Below are 8,510 nucleotides of genomic sequence, written 5' to 3'. Positions count from 1 at the left end.
GTAATTCTGTTGTCTTTATGAGTATTAAAAATACGCCGAAACATGAGACAGGCTAGAGTTACATTATAAAAATTTACCACAGGGAGCATAAGCTGGTTTCCCTTTAGGAATACACTGTTTCATTACTACTTTCTGAAGTAGTTTACACTGTTTAAGAGTCTCCTTCAGATATTTTGAACTCAAACTGGCAGCATGCATCGCAACAGAGAATTATTTTCAGGACCCTCATTGACTTAACATGTGGAGTCTTTATCATCAGTTAGGACATATGAACCCTGTGTAATTTAGTGTTACTGTAATGTATTGTTAAAAGCATAACTTACATCAATAGTACAACCATTACTATCGTTTAAGACAATGTAGTTTCTTTTTTATACTGGTAGGGAGGTGTTATTAAACTCAATATAGCTTTACAAATCATATTTGTCACACTGCTCTGCAGCACAGATAGGGAAACAGCCTAGACTGTGTGATACAGTAGAATTCTAAGATGATGCTAAATGATGGCTGGTTTTAAAAACAGTCATATTTCTGACAATGAATTAATGGTAAGTGTTATGCAGATAAATAAATCACAACAACAAGGTCATGGTCACTGAACTCATTTATAGGATTGTTCTGCAACATACAAAACTCACAAAAAAGATACACAATATCATCAACATATTAATCAGCATAAATTCAGCTTGACATCTCATTTAAAGTCAATCTGCTTAAAAAAACTCATTTAAAATTAGTTTGTATCTCAGTTTGAATAAAATAAACCCACATTCCCTGTAAATTAGCAAAATATATCCAATAAGCATACTCCACAGGACCACAGCATGAAATACTATTTAAACACCTACTCAAATAGCTAATGCAAACTGTTTTGCACTACAATATTCAGAATTTAAATAAATATATATTTGTAATGTGATTATCCATTTGTTCACTTAAACTAATAATTTGGTAATTATATCTTTACATTTTGATTATCAGCTATATACCTACACTTTTAAAGCTGTGTTCATTCAACAAGCGACTCAGAAGCAAGACCTTCTTCAACAGCAATCAGTGAACCTTTAACACACAGATAGATCTGGTATTTTAAACTCTTTCAACTACAGCCTCTTTATTTTTTAAAAATAGTTTTAAAATGCCTGTAAAACAGTGATCACTTTTATCTAAATAAAGCTATTTGTCAATATAACTCAGTAGTTCTCTATAATGATGAAAGTTCATGGTTCCTTTGAGGCTTTCTTGCCATAAGCTGAGACTGTTGGCATTCATCACTTTAAGCTTATTTCTCAGCTGCAGTTTTCTGTCAATTTGAGTGGTACCTGTAGCTGCATCTGTCTTCTGAATAAGATCATCTGAGCAGAGTTGTAGTGGTGAGCTTATTGTTTTTTGGGTAACCTCATGAACCAATCCCCTCCCCTGATTCTGTCAATCAATATTTTTCTCTGGATGAAACTGTTCCACTGAAAGTGTCCATCCTGGAGCATTTTTGCTTCTAATTCTCGAAGATATGTTGCCTTCTGAGAGAGCTGGGAGTCCTGTGCTTCAGGTTGCAATGCTTGTGTGAAGACGTGATACATGCAGCTTTTCCCTTCACTCCTGACTTCAATAATTGTATTATTATACAAACATCGTAATGACCTTCAGGGTACTTTTTGCTGGCTGGCCGGTAGACTAGATGTACTCTATTGTGTACACTGCTTGAACTTGGTTCCAAAACATGCTTTGTCTGCAGTTTCCCTTTCGTGTTCTCTTCAGAAACTATTACCTTTGTGCCTGTTGTTTCTGATAACATTTTTAAATCCAGTACAGAACCTGCTGTATTTGACTGTTTCATGTTTTCAATGTATTTGTCCAAATAAACCTGGTCAGCTGGGTGCATCTTCTTTTTAGATGCAGTGGCGAATGCCATGTCTGATACATAGAGTGGTGCAGAGCTGCACTTTAACTTTTCTACAGTTCTGTTGGTGTTCAACTTGTTGCTTATGAAGTTGCTTGCATATTGATTTATTTGAGACTGAGCTGCTTTCACAAGGTGCCCTGAAAACTTCTGATGGAAAGTGTGAACTAAGAGTTCCAAGCTCTTCAGAAATAGAATCAGTAAGGGATTCCCTAAACGGTTTTAAATGAAGTTTATCTTCTTCAGAAAGATCACATGCATTCAATGATTGTATTCTCTTTTCATGCATGAATGAATTTATGTTAGCACTTAGTTTAGAGACAAAGTTATTGAGAAGGTTGGTTACATCGTTGATTGCAAGCCCAGCAAGTGTACTTAAGTAGGTAATTTTGATGATATTTAGAATGGTCTTTTTCCTGCCTTGAACCTCTGCTTTGGCTTTATCAATCAAGCCAGTTATGGCACCAAATAGTTGATTCTGCTGCTCAAGACTCCTGTAGTCTTCATTCAGAATTTCATGAATGAAATCACCAAATAAACCATTTACAGAGTCACAGAGGGGGTTCCCAGGGTTTAAACACTCCTTTAGTTCTTTGGGGTTTGTCAGCTGAGACAGAACTAAACCATCAACTGCAGATCTCAGCGGCTCCTTCTGTACCTTTTCCCTCATGTGTTCTTTTGTCTTTATTTGAACATGTGATTTGATTTCTTCAATAATGACATCTATAATCATCTCTTCCCCTTGTCCTATTCCGAACATAACTGTTTGCTGCACCACCTCTTTACCTGCCTTTTTTAAAGCCTGTTTTGCATGTTCCTTCATTGCTACAGTAAATCCACTTCTAGCCTCACTAGGTAGCATTTTGGGCAAGCTCTTCACATTTTTCACAAAGGCGTTTGTTGCTGCTTTAACACCTTTGAAACCTTTGCTTAGAAGTGTACCAATTCCACTGCTAATCAGTGATAAACCAATAGAGATTGCTTTGGAAATAGCCCAAGACTCCCAACTGAATTCTCCTGTGACCATAGCTGTTACTCCATCAATGCAGTCAGATATCCCCTCAGTAATCATTGCCATGCCAATAGTGGAAAGAGAGCCAGCTGTTAGAACGGCTAGAAGTACTCCTGCTACTATTTGTACGACTCCCAGTAAAAACACCAGGAGGCCTTCCCAGCAGAAACAGGGTTTCTCCTTTACAGAAAACACATTGAGGAGACCTAGTTTGTACAATTCATACAATTCTTCCTGTACATCTGGATCATCTTGAAGACCAAGAGAAAAAACACCAGACTCATCTGTCATAGCATCACCATCTTTGGCCTTGATGTCCTTCAGCTTTTTAATTGATGTCAATATGTTTTTCTCAAAGAAATCAAGCACTTGAACTTTGATGTGTATGTTCTTCTGAAACTCTGTTTTGTTTTCAGTCTTGATGTGGGATGCTGAGAGTTGCAATAAACTCGATGTTACTTAATATTGCTCCTTAAGTGTCTTCAGAGAAGTCACAGACCTCTCAAGATCTTCCAAAGATATGTCCAGGTAGTTTTCTTTGCTTTGCTTTAATGTACAGTAAGCATGATTGTAGAAAGCAATGGCAGCCCAAGAATAGTCTAAATTCATGGCTTTTTCAAGAAGCTTGGCACATTCTTCTATTTTATCAGCATTTAGCAAGTTGTTACCAATTTTAATGTAGTGATAGATACTTGATAAAGGGGACGCACTGCTTAGTGATTTATGTTTAGCCATTTCTATATCAATTTCTAGGCTTTCCTCAAGTTCTTTTTCCTTAAGCTGAACTATATCTTTGGATTTAATCTGTAGCCATGTTCCCCAGTATTCATTCATGATGGCAACCACAACTTTTTCTTCACTTTCATCAGTAATGCTCTCATATATTCCTGAAAGAATACTGCAGTACTTCAAGAAGAGCTTTTCTCTCAGGTTGACATCAGGCATATCATCTTCCATGATGTGTTCAACCTTCTGTTTGGCTCTATAGTCTTGGGCATCCTTCATTTTGTCAATGTTTGCATCCATTGTAAGAATACAAGGGGTGTAGCTTGAACAGACAATCACCTGAGCTGAGCCAGGCTGCCCTTTGCGAGCTGTTCTTCCAAAAGCCTGCAGTTCAACTCTTGCATTTTGGGAAAGAAAAGAGAGAACCACAAACAGACCCCCACTTTTTACAACCTCTTCAGACACCTTGGTGTCAGTGCCTCGACCAGCTAAATTTGTGGCTACAATCACATCTCCTGGCTTCAAAACCCGGTCGCTAATATTCCCATTCCGAGAGTCATTCCGAATGGCCAGGTGCTTGATCTTTAATCAGGTCATATAGATCATTAGCCTTATTGATATCTTCACATATCACGAGAGCTGCTTGGCCTTTCCCGTAGGAAGAGGCTTTCACTTTTTTTCTGGACCACTGAACAGATAGTTTTTTGCCATTCTTTTGTGCTTCTGATTAGGCCTTTCACTTCAAACAGCTTCTTTCGATTGAATGTTGGAACCCTACAAACAGAGAGTGTAGGATACAGCTTGTGTAGGAACCCCAGGTCCGATTCTGTTCCCAGTGTGCCTGTTGTTCCATAAATCTGTCCGTTATACATGCTGAAATATCTGACATTGGAGATGTAGTTGGTGATGGTAGACAAGGTGCTCACTTTGGTGAGGTGCTTCATCTCAAGAAACTGCTGCAGCCCATCACCCCATTTCTTGTTCATTTCAACAATGCCTGTTCTTTTGAAGTCTACAGGCAATACCTGCTTCCCTTGAACCAAGTATTCTCTGCCTTCTTTAAGCTTGACGGCAAGAAAGGCATTTTCCACCCACGTCTGTAGTTTTGTTTCAACCAGATCTTTGAGGAAGCCTGGTACACGTAATGCATCAGATTTGTTTTCATCAAATGGAATATACTGGATATGTTTTTTGACGTTCTCTGCCACAGTTTCACTGTAGTCTTCATCAGCATCATAAAGAGCACAACATAAACCATCTTCAATAATTAAAACAGGTAAATTAGGCATATCTTGATTAGTATCAGGAGGCATTCTTTGGAGGGCACCTTTGTCATCCAGTGTGTATGGCAGCCATTTATATGAAAAATATTCTTCTGCTTCTCTTACAATGTTTAGCATTTTTTCTGGATCAACAGAATTTAAGATATTTTTTAAAACCTCCTGCTTTCCTGATAAGACATATTCAGTTGCTCCAAGTGGAACCAGGCCCTTCTGTTCAGCAATTTCTAGAATCTGCAGGGGATCCTCAGTATCAGTTCCTTCACAAAGAGCCTTGTAGAATGGTAAAGGGGGGCCCCTCAAGAAGGTTTCAGTTTTAGACGCAACATAAGCATACTGGCTAACAGAACACCAGATCATGGCAAGAATGGGACCAAGATGCTGCATGCCAGGCATATCACTAGATAAGTAAGTGAACTGAAGTCCTCGATCCAGCAGGAGGGAGTCAACCTCATCCACTATAATGCACTGAAATCGTGGTTGAGGAAATATCCATTTCATCTCAAAATTCTGACTGAGGTAGTCAGCAAAAAATGTCTCCACTGTCCTGTACACAATATCAGAACCATAACACCGGTTTCGATCTTCATCTTCAGTTTTGTCAGTGTTTGTGTCCACTGTAATATTAAAGAGACTGTAGAAATCTTTTCAGTCTTTTGCATCTCTCTCAGATAAAACCGAGGAGCTTGAGACAATATCTATCTTTTCTCCTTTCAAAACGCGGAAAACTGCAAACATGGCTATTATACTAGACTTCCCCTCTCCTGTGGCAAGTTCAAGAAGTTTACCAGAATTTTTCAATGCGAGGAGACACCAGCTGACCATCTGGGTGATACGAGGCCACCACTTATTAACTTTGTATACGGATCTACACAGCAGTTCCAATAACTTTTTGAGTTCATTGGTGTCGTGTCCATTGGTTAACAAAAAATTGTTTCTACAGTTCTGCAATGTAACCCCTTGGGGCATAGCTAGATTCTTCTCAAGGTTAACGTGGACAGCTTTAATGATGTTCTTCATTTTCTTAAGTGTGACCTCATCAGTCAGATATCCATTTATTATTTCACTGATGACATCATCAAGGCCTTTTTCTTTATTTTCTGTCGCTTCAAAAGCCTCTTTAATAGTTATCTCATCAAGTTGAACAATCTGAGTTAGTGATTTTCCTTCTTCGTCTTTCCATGTGTCAGAAACACAATATATTTCACTCAAATATAGGATTTGCAGAATGTCATTCAGATGTTTATCACTTAAAACCATTAAAAGTTCTATTAATTTTGATAGAGACCAGAGCTGGGTTTGGACAAGTCCTATTAGTTTTTCTGTGATGTCACTGCCATGTTCTCCCTTCCAGTAACGCATAACTCTTTCAATCAGTAATTCGGAACAAATACGTTCAGTATTCGTTAACAAACTCCTGTCAAAGTCATTTAAGTCCTTTTAAAAGAGTTTGCAAAAAGTTTAGCAAGAATGCGTCTTTGTTTAAAATACCTTTTTTAGCCCATGTTTTAGCAAGGCATAACATACTCATATGAGCGCTGCTTGAGCTTGTAATGTTTTCACATTCATGTTGAAATAGATGGAACAGAGCTTGAGTTAAACAAAGGCATTCCTTTACACTCTGTGTTGAGTCTGACATGGTGTGGATATGATCATGCAGCTCTGCTGCCAGTTCTAACACTAGAGCAGTGTCCTCATCTATCTCCCAGGATCCTACTATCCCCTCTATAAGAAGCACCTGCAGCTGCTCCAGGACGTGTTGGCTTGGAGCTTCCTCTGTCCAATCAGTGAACAGTTCTCTCAAGATCTGGATAATTTCCTCTTTCTGTTTAGGGGACAGTTTCTGGAGTTCAAGACTAGACAAGTCTGAATTCAATTTACTAGAAAAAATATCCAGCAGGTCTTTTTCTTCTTTGTAAGTGTCCTCCTTTGTACTGTTTTCTGGATCAAACTCAAAGTCAATTTGGTGAGATTTTCCTTCTGCTTCAGTTTGGTGAAGGGGGTCATTGTCAACTTTCCGTTTCCTATGAAATGTTTTTATTTCTCTTGACAAACACGGTACCCTTTCATTTATTTGCTTTTCTGCTTCATCCTTCTGTCTCCTCTCTTGCTCCTCTTTCTCTCTCCTCTCTTGCTCCTCTCTCGCTCCTCTGTTGCTCCTCTCTCTTGCTCCTCTGTTGCTCCTCTTTCTCTCTCCTCTCTTAGGCTATATATTATATCTGCAAGTTTTAAAACACTTACCTTACATAAAATAAGTTTTCTGGAAGTGTAAAGTCAATTTTCTAAATACACATGATAATGGTACCGGGTCCCAAGCACATTATAATAAACTTAAACACTGGTATGAATTACTGAAAGATACGTATTTGGAAAATAACATAACTGCCAATAAAGAAAATGAAAAAGAAACTGAAATCATAACATAACAGCGACAGCTGGAGTGGTCCTGACCGTGGAAACAATACAGGGGCAGTGGACCGGACCACTCAGCACAATGAAAAGCAACACAGTCCCCTGTACGGATTATTATAAACCTTAACACTGGCATGCATTACTGTAAATTACGTATTCGTAAAATAGCAACTGCCAATAAAGAAAATGAAAAGGAAACTGTGAAATAATAACATAACAGCGACAGCTGGAGTGGTCCGGACCACTGTGACGTCACAGCGCTGAGTGGTCTGGACTACGGGCCACAGAATGCTACAACCCCTTTTCTCGATCTCCGACGTGGAACCAGCAAGTATCAACCTGGTGGGCTTCAGGCGTACCCTGACACAACAGAGAGCCGACTCAGGGTGTGTAAATATAAGTTAGAGATACAGTTTGTAATATATCAAAGCCTCAAAAAAAAAAAAAAAGAAAACACACAAGAATAATGAACGTTACTTCCCTTCTCTCTCTCTTCACCGGTCACAGGACTCCTGGCATCGTCTGCTCAAACCTGGACAGCCCCTGCAATGTAACCCAGCCAAACACAAGCATGCAAAAGCAAAAAATAAAAATATGTATACAGTTACAAAAAAACATCTTTCTAAAATCCCAATGAGTTTCGCAGTGTCTGGTAGCTTTTAAAAAAAAAAAAAAAAACAGCCCAATGAGACAGGATAGAAAAAAGCAGTCACAAAAAGATGGTGCGGTACATAAACAAAAAAAAGAGAAAATCCAAAAAATACAGAAAAATTGTAGCACAGTCCGAAAACAACAACCCCCCCAAAGAAAACACAAAAACAAACAAAAAAAAACAAATCCGTTAATTACCCTACAGCCAGAATCCTCCTTTCTGGGTAGCCTAGACTCTCTTCTCTCTTCTCTCTTCTCTCTTCTCTCTTCTCTCTCCTCTCTTCTCTCTCCTCTCTTCTCTCTTCTCTCTTCTCTCTCCTCTCGACTCTCGACTCTCTCTTCTCTCTTCTCTCTTCCTTCCATCCGTTTAACGACTCCAGCAACAACTTTTCCTTCAGCAAACACTACCAGACTGCTTCCCTACACCGCTCCCCTCCTCCTGCTCCTCCTTCCTCTTTTACATCCCCCTGGATACTCTCATTCGCTGGACTGGGTGTGGGGCGGGACTTCCTACTAATGTAGGGAAAGT

Source organism: Acipenser ruthenus, chromosome 32 (assembly GCF_902713425.1).
Source record: "Acipenser ruthenus chromosome 32, fAciRut3.2 maternal haplotype, whole genome shotgun sequence".
NCBI lineage: Eukaryota > Metazoa > Chordata > Actinopteri > Acipenseriformes > Acipenseridae > Acipenser > Acipenser ruthenus.
Note: the sequence above shows the minus strand (reverse complement) of the source record.